Source organism: Channa argus, unplaced genomic scaffold, assembly GCF_033026475.1.
Source record: "Channa argus isolate prfri unplaced genomic scaffold, Channa argus male v1.0 Contig053, whole genome shotgun sequence".
NCBI classification, from domain to species: domain Eukaryota; kingdom Metazoa; phylum Chordata; class Actinopteri; order Anabantiformes; family Channidae; genus Channa; species Channa argus.
This window is the reverse complement of record NW_027125272.1, coordinates 62,501-75,000: the sequence shown is the minus strand read 5'-3', so window position 1 is coordinate 75,000 and position 12,500 is coordinate 62,501. Positions and strand designations below refer to the sequence as shown.

The following is a 12,500-nucleotide window of genomic DNA, read 5'->3' as shown; positions in this document are numbered from 1 at the left end:
AAAAGATGTGAAACACGTAGAAACTAGTTTCCAATGCTGATATGAAACTGGCATTGTACCCCAGATTGGACTCGAACCCTTTGGGTAACACAATAATGACAATAAAAGCAGTTAGTATAGTAAGATGGAAGAAACCATTTAAAAGAGCAGAGAAAGGGGAGAGGGAAAAGAACAGAGCAACAAAAAGCAACAACAAATCATTGGGCAGATTGGTAGGACCAGTAGCTTCACGCTGGAAGACACACAGCTTCAAAGCCGGGGGACACCTGCAGAAAGGGACGAGAGAAGGGGACAGAGGAGGACAAAGACAACTACGGGAGAAAACACACAGAGTTAATGACATACAGTGGTGACAATTGCGGGATGAGAGGAGAGGAGAGATGGTCAAGAGGAGGAAAGGAGCTCAGTGCATTGGGGGGTGGGTCCCCCAGCAGTCTAAGCCTATGGCAGCATAACTATAACTAACAATATGCTTTATTAAAAAGGAAGGTTTTAAGCCTAGACTTAAAAGTAGAGAGGGTGTCTGCTTCCCGAATCTGAACTGGGAGCTGGTTCCACAAGAGAGGAGCTTGATAGCTAAAGGCTCTACCTCCTATTCTACTTTTGGAAATTCTGGGAACCACAAGTAGGCCTGCATCCTGAGAGCGAAGTGGTCTACTGGGATGATGTGGTGCTATGAGGTCTTCTAAATATGATGGAGCCTGACCATTCAGAGCTTTATATGTAAGAAGCAGGGTTTTAAATTCTATTCTACATTTAATTGGAAGCCAATGGAGAGAAGCTAGTGAAGGTGAAATATGATCTCTCTTGCTAGTTCCAGTCAGCACTCTTGCTGCAGCATTTTGGATTAATTGCAGGCTCTTTAGGGAGTTACTGGGGCATCCTGAAAGTAGGGAATTACAGTAGTCCAACCTAGAGGTAACAAATGCATGGACCAGTTTTTCGGCATCACTTTGAGACAGGATGCTCCTAATTTTGGCAATGTTCCGTAGGTGGAAGAAGGCTGTTCTAGAGATTTGTTTTTAATGTGAGTTAAAGGACAGATCCTGATCAAACATAACTCCAAGGTTCCTTGCAGTAGTACTGGAGGCCAGGCTTATGCCATCTAGTGTAACAATATGGTTTGACATCATATCTCTGAGATTTTTGGGCCCAAATACTATGACTTCAGTTTTGTCTGAGTTTAAAAGTAAAAAATTGTGGGACATCCAGGCCTTTATGTCTTGTAGGCATGCTTGAAGCTTTATTAACTGATTATTTTCATCTGGTTCCATAGATAAATATAGCTGGGTATCATCAGCATAACAGTGGAAGGGATATTTTTAAAAGTGCAAAGAAAAAGATGTGAAACACGTAGAAACTAGATTGCCATGCTGATATGAAACTGGCATTGTACCCCAGATTGGACTCGAACCCTTTGTGTAACACAATAATGACAATAAAAGCAGTTAGTATAGTAAGATGGAGGAAAGCATTTAAAAGAGCAGAGAAAAGAATGTGAAATATACAAAAATTGCATTCCCAAGCTGATATGCATCTGGAATATTACAGTGGGTGAATATGTACTGTCTGTATCTGGTTCATTTTACTAAGACGTTGTAAAGGCCCTAAATCACCTTACAAAACACAGTTAGCAGCGGATGGTTTCGATCCATCAAACTTTGGGTTATGGGCCCATCACACTTCCGTTGCGCCATTCTGTTTTCAACCACTCTGCTTTTAACCACCCCAGATGGGACTCGAACCCACAATCCCTGGCTTAGGAGGCCAGTGCCCTATCCATTAGGCCACTGGGGCATCACAAACACCTTTACTCATCAGTTCTTCCAACAAACAGATGCTTCCTATACAGAGCATAATGTGAGACATGCCATGTTGGCTTTGGGTAACACAATAATGGCCCCAAATGCAGTAGATATAGTGAGTAGAAGGGACATTTTTAAAAGTGCAAAGAAAAAGATGTGAAACACGTAGAAACTAGTTTCCAATGCTGATATGAAACTGGCATTGTACCCCAGATTGGACTCGAACCCTTTGGGTAACACAATAATGACAATAAAAGCAGTTAGTATAGTAAGATGGAAGAAACCATTTAAAAGAGCAGAGAAAGGGGAGAGGGAAAAGAACAGAGCAACAAAAAGCAACAACAAATCATTGGGCAGATTGGTAGGACCAGTAGCTTCACGCTGGAAGACACACAGCTTCAAAGCCGGGGGACACCTGCAGAAAGGGACGAGAGAAGGGGACAGAGGAGGACAAAGACAACTACGGGAGAAAACACACAGAGTTAATGACATACAGTGGTGACAATTGCGGGATGAGAGGAGAGGAGAGATGGTCAAGAGGAGGAAAGGAGCTCAGTGCATTGGGGGGTGGGTCCCCCAGCAGTCTAAGCCTATGGCAGCATAACTATAACTAACAATATGCTTTATTAAAAAGGAAGGTTTTAAGCCTAGACTTAAAAGTAGAGAGGGTGTCTGCTTCCCGAATCTTAACTGGGAGCTGGTTCCACAAGAGAGGAGCTTGATAGCTAAAGGCTCTACCTCCTATTCTACTTTTGGAAATTCTGGGAACCACAAGTAGGCCTGCATCCTGAGAGCGAAGTGGTCTACTGGGATGATGTGGTGCTATGAGGTCTTCTAAATATGATGGAGCCTGACCATTCAGAGCTTTATATGTAAGAAGCAGGGTTTTAAATTCTATTCTACATTTAATTGGAAGCCAATGGAGAGAAGCTAGTGAAGGTGAAATATGATCTCTCTTGCTAGTTCCAGTCAGCACTCTTGCTGCAGCATTTTGGATTAATTGCAGGCTCTTTAGGGAGTTACTGGGGCATCCTGAAAGTAGGGAATTACAGTAGTCCAACCTAGAGGTAACAAATGCATGGACCAGTTTTTCGGCATCACTTTGAGACAGGATGCTCCTAATTTTGGCAATGTTCCGTAGGTGGAAGAAGGCTGTTCTAGAGATTTGTTTTTAATGTGAGTTAAAGGACAGATCCTGATCAAACATAACTCCAAGGTTCCTTGCAGTAGTACTGGAGGCCAGGCTTATGCCATCTAGTGTAACAATATGGTTGGACATCATATCTCTGAGATTTTTGGGCCCAAATACTATGACTTCAGTTTTGTCTGAGTTTAAAAGTAAAAAATTGTGGGACATCCAGGCCTTTATGTCTTGTAGGCATGCTTGAAGCTTTATTAACTGATTATTTTCATCTGGTTCCATAGATAAATATAGCTGGGTATCATCAGCATAACAGTGGAAGGGATATTTTTAAAAGTGCAAAGAAAAAGATGTGAAACACGTAGAAACTAGATTGCCATGCTGATATGAAACTGGCATTGTACCCCAGATTGGACTCGAACCCTTTGTGTAACACAATAATGACAATAAAAGCAGTTAGTATAGTAAGATGGAGGAAAGCATTTAAAAGAGCAGAGAAAAGAATTTGAAATATACAAAAATTGCATTCCCAAGCTGATATGCATCTGGAATATTACAGTGGGTGAATATGTACTGTCTGTATCTGGTTCATTTTACTAAGACGTTGTAAAGGCCCTAAATCACCTTACAAAACACAGTTAGCAGCGGATGGTTTCGATCCATCAAACTTTGGGTTATGGGCCCATCACACTTCCGTTGCGCCATTCTGTTTTCAACCACTCTGCTTTTAACCACCCCAGATGGGACTCGAACCCACAATCCCTGGCTTAGGAGGCCAGTGCCCTATCCATTAGGCCACTGGGGCATCACAAACACCTTTACTCATCAGTTCTTCCAACAAACAGATGCTTCCTATACAGAGCATAATGTGAGACATGCCATGTTGGCTTTGGGTAACACAATAATGGCCCCAAATGCAGTAGATATAGTGAGTAGAAGGGACATTTTTAAAAGTGCAAAGAAAAAGATGTGAAACACGTAGAAACTAGTTTCCAATGCTGATATGAAACTGGCATTGTACCCCAGATTGGACTCGAACCCTTTGGGTAACACAATAATGACAATAAAAGCAGTTAGTATAGTAAGATGGAAGAAACCATTTAAAAGAGCAGAGAAAGGGGAGAGGGAAAAGAACAGAGCAACAAAAAGCAACAACAAATCATTGGGCAGATTGGTAGGACCAGTAGCTTCACGCTGGAAGACACACAGCTTCAAAGCCGGGGGACACCTGCAGAAAGGGACGAGAGAAGGGGACAGAGGAGGACAAAGACAACTACGGGAGAAAACACACAGAGTTAATGACATACAGTGGTGACAATTGCGGGATGAGAGGAGAGGAGAGATGGTCAAGAGGAGGAAAGGAGCTCAGTGCATTGGGGGGTGGGTCCCCCAGCAGTCTAAGCCTATGGCAGCATAACTATAACTAACAATATGCTTTATTAAAAAGGAAGGTTTTAAGCCTAGACTTAAAAGTAGAGAGGGTGTCTGCTTCCCGAATCTGAACTGGGAGCTGGTTCCACAAGAGAGGAGCTTGATAGCTAAAGGCTCTACCTCCTATTCTACTTTTGGAAATTCTGGGAACCACAAGTAGGCCTGCATTCTGAGAGCGAAGTGGTCTACTGGGATGATATGGTGCTATGACGTCTTCTAAATATGATGGAGCCTGACCATTCAGAGCTTTATATGTAAGAAGCAGGGTTTTAAATTCTATTCTACATTTAATTGGAAGCCAATGGAGAGAAGCTAGTGAAGGTGAAATATGATCTCTCTTGCTAGTTCCAGTCAGCACTCTTGCTGCAGCATTTTGGATTAATTGCAGGCTCTTTAGGGAGTTACTGGGGCATCCTGAAAGTAGGGAATTACAGTAGTCCAACCTAGAGGTAACAAATGCATGGACCAGTTTTTCGGCATCACTTTGAGACAGGATGCTCCTAATTTTGGCAATGTTCCGTAGGTGGAAGAAGGCTGTTCTAGAGATTTGTTTTTAATGTGAGTTAAAGGACAGATCCTGATCAAACATAACTCCAAGGTTCCTTGCAGTAGTACTGGAGGCCAGGCTTATGCCATCTAGTGTAACAATATGGTTGGACATCATATCTCTGAGATTTTTGGGCCCAAATACTATGACTTCAGTTTTGTCTGAGTTTAAAAGTAAAAAATTGTGGGACATCCAGGCCTTTATGTCTTGTAGGCATGCTTGAAGCTTTATTAACTGATTATTTTCATCTGGTTCCATAGATAAATATAGCTGGGTATCATCAGCATAACAGTGGAAGGGATATTTTTAAAAGTGCAAAGAAAAAGATGTGAAACACGTAGAAACTAGATTGCCATGCTGATATGAAACTGGCATTGTACCCCAGATTGGACTCGAACCCTTTGTGTAACACAATAATGACAATAAAAGCAGTTAGTATAGTAAGATGGAGGAAAGCATTTAAAAGAGCAGAGAAAAGAATGTGAAATATACAAAAATTGCATTCCCAAGCTGATATGCATCTGGAATATTACAGTAGGTGAATATGTACTGTCTGTATCTGGTTCATTTTACTAAGACGTTGTAAAGGCCCTAAATCACCTTACAAAACACAGTTAGCAGCGGATGGTTTCGATCCATCAAACTTTGGGTTATGGGCCCATCACACTTCCGTTGCACCATTCTGTTTTCAACCACGCCAGATTGGACTCTAACCCTTTGGGTAACATAATAATGACAATTAAAGCAGTTAGTAAAGTAAGATGGAGGAAAGCATTTAAAAGAGCAGAGAAAGGAATGTGAAATATACAAAAATTGCATTCCCAAGCTGATATGCATCTGGAATATTACAGTAGGTGAATATGTACTGTCTGTATCTGGTTCATTTTACTAAGACGTTGTAAAGGCCCTAAATCACCTTACAAAACACAGTTAGCAGCGGATGGTTTCGATCCATCAAACTTTGGGTTATGGGCCCATCACACTTCCGTTGCGCCATTCTGTTTTCAACCACTCTGCTTTTAACCACCCCAGATGGGACTCGAACCCACAATCCCTGGCTTAGGAGGCCAGTGCCCTATCCATTAGGCCACTGGGGCATCACAAACACCTTTACTCATCAGTTCTTCCAACAAACAGATGCTTCCTATACAGAGCATAATGTGAGACATGCCATGTTGGCTTTGGGTAACACAATAATGGCCCCAAATGCAGTAGATATAGTGAGTAGAAGGGACATTTTTAAAAGTGCAAAGAAAAAGATGTGAAACACGTAGAAACTAGTTTCCAATGCTGATATGAAACTGGCATTGTACCCCAGATTGGACTCGAACCCTTTGGGTAACACAATAATGACAATAAAAGCAGTTAGTATAGTAAGATGGAAGAAACCATTTAAAAGAGCAGAGAAAGGGGAGAGGGAAAAGAACAGAGCAACAAAAAGCAACAACAAATCATTGGGCAGATTGGTAGGACCAGTAGCTTCACGCTGGAAGACACACAGCTTCAAAGCCGGGGGACACCTGCAGAAAGGGACGAGAGAAGGGGACAGAGGAGGACAAAGACAACTACGGGAGAAAACACACAGAGTTAATGACATACAGTGGTGACAATTGCGGGATGAGAGGAGAGGAGAGATGGTCAAGAGGAGGAAAGGAGCTCAGTGCATTGGGGGGTGGGTCCCCCAGCAGTCTAAGCCTATGGCAGCATAACTATAACTAACAATATGCTTTATTAAAAAGGAAGGTTTTAAGCCTAGACTTAAAAGTAGAGAGGGTGTCTGCTTCCCGAATCTGAACTGGGAGCTGGTTCCACAAGAGAGGAGCTTGATAGCTAAAGGCTCTACCTCCTATTCTACTTTTGGAAATTCTGGGAACCACAAGTAGGCCTGCATTCTGAGAGCGAAGTGGTCTACTGGGATGATATGGTGCTATGACGTCTTCTAAATATGATGGAGCCTGACCATTCAGAGCTTTATATGTAAGAAGCAGGGTTTTAAATTCTATTCTACATTTAATTGGAAGCCAATGGAGAGAAGCTAGTGAAGGTGAAATATGATCTCTCTTGCTAGTTCCAGTCAGCACTCTTGCTGCAGCATTTTGGATTAATTGCAGGCTCTTTAGGGAGTTACTGGGGCATCCTGAAAGTAGGGAATTACAGTAGTCCAACCTAGAGGTAACAAATGCATGGACCAGTTTTTCGGCATCACTTTGAGACAGGATGCTCCTAATTTTGGCAATGTTCCGTAGGTGGAAGAAGGCTGTTCTAGAGATTTGTTTTTAATGTGAGTTAAAGGACAGATCCTGATCAAACATAACTCCAAGGTTCCTTGCAGTAGTACTGGAGGCCAGGCTTATGCCATCTAGTGTAACAATATGGTTGGACATCATATCTCTGAGATTTTTGGGCCCAAATACTATGACTTCAGTTTTGTCTGAGTTTAAAAGTAAAAAATTGTGGGACATCCAGGCCTTTATGTCTTGTAGGCATGCTTGAAGCTTTATTAACTGATTATTTTCATCTGGTTCCATAGATAAATATAGCTGGGTATCATCAGCATAACAGTGGAAGGGATATTTTTAAAAGTGCAAAGAAAAAGATGTGAAACACGTAGAAACTAGATTGCCATGCTGATATGAAACTGGCATTGTACCCCAGATTGGACTCGAACCCTTTGTGTAACACAATAATGACAATAAAAGCAGTTAGTATAGTAAGATGGAGGAAAGCATTTAAAAGAGCAGAGAAAAGAATGTGAAATATACAAAAATTGCATTCCCAAGCTGATATGCATCTGGAATATTACAGTAGGTGAATATGTACTGTCTGTATCTGGTTCATTTTACTAAGACGTTGTAAAGGCCCTAAATCACCTTACAAAACACAGTTAGCAGCGGATGGTTTCGATCCATCAAACTTTGGGTTATGGGCCCATCACACTTCCGTTGCACCATTCTGTTTTCAACCACGCCAGATTGGACTCTAACCCTTTGGGTAACATAATAATGACAATTAAAGCAGTTAGTAAAGTAAGATGGAGGAAAGCATTTAAAAGAGCAGAGAAAGGAATGTGAAATATACAAAAATTGCATTCCCAAGATGATATGCATCTGGAATTGTACAGTAGGTGAATATGTACTTTCTGTATCTGGTTTACTTTACTAAAAGGTTGTAAAGGCCCTAAGTCAGCTTACAAAACACAGTTAGCAAAGGATGGTTTCAATCCATCGACCTCTGGGTTATGGGCCCAGCACGCTTCCGCTGCGCCACTCTGCTGTCAACCACCCCAGATGGGACTACGAACCTACAATCCCTGGCTTAGGAGGCCAGTGCCTTATCCATTAGGCCGCTGGGGCATCACAAACACCTTTACTCATCAGTTCTTCCAACAGTTGCTTCCTAAACAGAGCATAATGTGAGACATGCCATGTTGGCTTTGGGTAACACAATAATGGCCCCAAATGCAGTAGATATAGTGAGTAGAAGGGAAATTTTTAAAAGTGCAAAGAAAAAGATGTGAAACATGTAGAAACTAGATTGCTATGCTGATATGAAACTGGCATTGTACCCCAGATTTGACCCGAACCCTTTGGGTAACACAATAATGACAATAAAAGCAGTTAGTATAGTAAGATGGAGGAAAGCATTTAAAAGAGCAGAGAAAGGAATGTGAAATATACAAAAATTGCATTCCCAAGATGATATGCATCTGGAATTGTACAGTAGGTGAATATGTACTTTCTGTATCTGGTTCACTTTACTAAAAGGTTGTAATGGCCCTAAGTCAGCTTACAAAACACAGTTAGCAGAGGATGGTTTCGATCCATCGACCTCTGGGTTATGGGCCCAGCACGCTTCCGCTGCGCCACTCTGCTTTCAACCACTCTGCTGTTAACCACCCCAGTTGGGACTCGAACCCACAATTCCTGGCTTAGGAGGCCAGTGCATTATCAATTAGGCCACTGGGGCATCACCAACACCTTTACTCATCAGTTCTTCCACCAAACAGTTGCTTCCTATACAGAGCATAATGTGAGACATGCCATGTTGTCTTTGGGTAACACAATAATGGCCCCAAATGCAGTAGATATAGTGAGTTCAATTCAATTCAACTTTATTTATATAGTGCCAATTCACAACAAAGTCATCTCAGGGCACTTTACAGAATAAAGTCAAGATTATAAAGATATATAAAGAGAACCCAACAATTCCCCCTGGAGCAAGCCATAGGCAACAGTGGAGAGGAAAAACTCCCTTTAACGGAAGAAACCTCCAGCAGAACCAGGCTCAGGGTGGACGGCCATCTGCCTCGACCGGTAGGGGTGAGTGGAAAGGGGAGAGGGAAAAGAACAGAGCAACAAAAAGCAACAACAAAACATTGGGCAGATTGGTAGGACCAGTAGCTTCACGCTGGAAGACACACAGCTTCAAAGCCGGGGGACACCTGCAGAAAGGGACGAGAGAAGGGGACAGAGGAGGACAAAGACAACTACGGGAGAAAACACACAGAGTTAATGACATACAGTGGTGACAATTGCGGGATGAGAGGAGAGGAGAGATGGTCAAGAGGAGGAAAGGAGCTCAGTGCATTGGGGGGTGGGTCCCCCAGCAGTCTAAGCCTATGGCAGCATAACTATAACTAACAATATGCTTTATTAAAAAGGAAGGTTTTAAGCCTAGACTTAAAAGTAGAGAGGCTGAACCGAGTCCGAACTGGGAGCTGGTTCCACAAGAGAGGAGCTTGATAGCTAAAGGCTCTACCTCCCATTCTACTTTTGGAAATTCTGGGAACCACAAGTAGGCCTGCATTCTGAGAGCGAAGTGGTCTACTGGGATGATATGGTGCTATAAGGTCTTCTAAATATGATGGAGCCTGACCATTCAGAGCTTTATATGTAAGAAGCAGGGTTTTAAATTCTATTCTACATTTAATTGGAAGCCAATGGAGAGAAGCTAGTGAAGGTGAAATATGATCTCTCTTGCTAGTTCCAGTCAGCACTCTTGCTGCAGCATTTTGGATTAATTGCAGGCTCTTTAGGGAGATACTGGGGCATACTGAAAGTAGGGAATTACAGTAGTCCAACCTAGAGGTAACAAATGCATGGACCAGTTTTTCGGCATCACTTTGAGACAGGATGCTCCTAATTTTGGCAATGTTCCGTAGGTGGAAGAAGGCTGTTCTAGAGATTTGTTTTATATATGAGTTAAAGGATAGATCCTGATCAAACATAACTCCAAGGTTCCTTGCAGTAGTACTGGAGGCCAGGCTTATGCCATCTAGTGTAACAATATGGTTTGACATCATATCTCTGAGATTTTTGGGCCCAAATACTATGACTTCAGTTTTGTCTGAGTTTAAAAGTAAAAAATTGTGGGACATCCAGGCCTTTATGTCTTGTAGGCATGCTTGAAGCTTTATTAACTGATTATTTTCATCTGGTTCCATAGATAAATATAGCTGGGTATCATCAGCAGAACAGTGGAAGGGATATTTTTAAAAGTGCAAAGAAAAAGATGTGAAACACGTAGAAACTAGATTGCCATGCTGATATGAAACTGGCATTGTACCCCGGATTGGACTCGAACCCTTTGTGTAATACAATAATGACAATAAAAGCAGTTAGTATAGTAAGATGGAGGAAAGCATTTAAAAGAGCAGAGAAAAGAATGTGAAATATACAAAAATTGCATTCCCAAGATGATATGCATGTGGAATTGTACAGTAGATGAATATGTACTGTCTGTATCTGGTTCATTTTACTAAGACGTTGTAAAGGCCCTAAATCACCTTACAAAACACAGTTAGCAGAGGATGGTTTCGATCCATCGAACTTTGGGTTATGGGCCCAGAACACTTCCGTTGCGCCATTCATTTTTCAACCACTCTGCTTTTAACCACCCCAGATGGGACTTGAATTCACAATCCCTGGCTTAGGAGGCCAGTGCCTTATCCATTAGGCCACTGGGGCATCACAAACACCTTTACTCATCAGTTCTTCCAACAAACAGATGCTTCCTATACAGAGCATGATGTGAGACATGCCATGTTGGCTTTGGGTAACACAATAATGGCCCCAAATGCAGTAGATATAGTGAGTAGAAGGGAAATTTTTAAAAGTGCAAAGAAAAAGATGTGAAACACGTAGAAACTAGATTGCTATGCTGATATGAAACTGGCATTGTACCCCAGATTTGACCCGAACACTTTGGGTAACACAATAATGACAATAAAAGCAGTTAGTATAGTAAGATGGAGGAAAGCATTTAAAAGAGCAGAGAAAGGAATTTGAAATATACAAAAATTGCATTCCCAAGATGATATGCATCTGGAATTGTACAGTAGGTGAATATGTACTTTCTGTATCTGGTTCACTTTACTAAAAGGTTGTAAAGGCCCTAAGTCAGCTTACAAAACACAGTTAGCAAAGGATGGTTTCGATCCATTGACCTCTGGGTTATGGGCCCATCACACTTCGGCTGCGCCACTCTGCTTTCAACCATGCCAGATTGGACTCTAACCATTTGGATAACATAATAATGACAATAAAAGCAGTTAGTATAGTAAGATGGAGGAAAGCATTTGAAAGAGCAGAGAAAAGAATGTGAAATATACAAAAATTGCATTCCCAAGCTGATATGCATCTGGAATTGTATAGTAGGTGAATATATATTTTCTGTATCTGGTTCACTTTACTAAAAGGTTGTAAAGGGTCCCCCAGCAGTCTAAGCCTATGGCAGCATAACTATAACTAACAATATGCTTTATTAAAAAGGAAGGTTTTAAGCCTAGACTTAAAAGTAGAGAGGCTGTCTGCTTCCCGAATCTGAACTGGGAGCTGGTTCCACAAGAGAGGAGCTTGATAGCTAAAGGCTCTACCTCCCATTCTACTTTTGGAAATTCTGGGAACCACAAGTAGGCCTGCATTCTGAGAGCGAAGTGGTCTACTGGGATGATATGGTGCTATGAGGTCTTCTAAATATGATGGAGCCTGACCATTCAGAGCTTTATATGTAAGAAGCAGGGTTTTAAATTCTATTCTACATTTAATTGGAAGCCAATGGAGAGAAGCTAGTGAAGGTGAAATATGATCTCTCTTGCTAGTTCCAGTCAGCGCTCTTGCTGCAGCATTTTGGATTAATTGCAGGCTCTTTAGGGAGTTACTGGGGCATCCTGAAAGTAGGGAATTACAGTAGTCCAACCTAGAGGTAACAAATGCATGGACCAGTTTTTCGGCATCACTTTGAGACAGGATGCTCCTAATTTTGGCAATGTTCCGTAGGTGGAAGAAGGCTGTTCTAGAGATTTGTTTTTAATGTGAGTTAAAGGACAGATCCTGATCAAACATAACTCCAAGGTTCCTTGCAGTAGTACTGGAGGCCAGGCTTATGCCATCTAGTTTAACAATATGGTTGGACATCATATCTCTGAGATTTTTGGGCCCAAATACTATGACTTCAGTTTTGTCTGAGTTTAAAAGTAAAAAATTGTGGGACATCCAGGCCTTTATGTCTTGTAGGCATGCTTGAAGCTTTATTAACTGATTATTTTCATCTGGTTCCATAGATAAATATAGCTGGG

General features: G+C 41.7%; 3 non-coding genes across 3 annotated transcripts; all 3 read right to left on the bottom strand.

Moving 5' to 3' along the window:
* Positions 1-1,724: 1,724 nt before the first annotated feature.
* Positions 1,725-1,797, bottom strand: trnar-ccu (transfer RNA arginine (anticodon CCU)). Its single transcript has one exon. It is a non-coding gene; the product is annotated as a tRNA-Arg (tRNA).
* A 1,881-nt stretch (positions 1,798-3,678) lies between these two features.
* On the bottom strand, positions 3,679-3,751 carry trnar-ccu (transfer RNA arginine (anticodon CCU)). Its single transcript has one exon. It is a non-coding gene; the product is annotated as a tRNA-Arg (tRNA).
* A 2,197-nt stretch (positions 3,752-5,948) lies between these two features.
* trnar-ccu (transfer RNA arginine (anticodon CCU)) lies at positions 5,949-6,021 on the bottom strand. The gene has a single exon. It is a non-coding gene; the product is annotated as a tRNA-Arg (tRNA).
* Between the last annotated feature and the right edge of the window lie 6,479 nt (positions 6,022-12,500).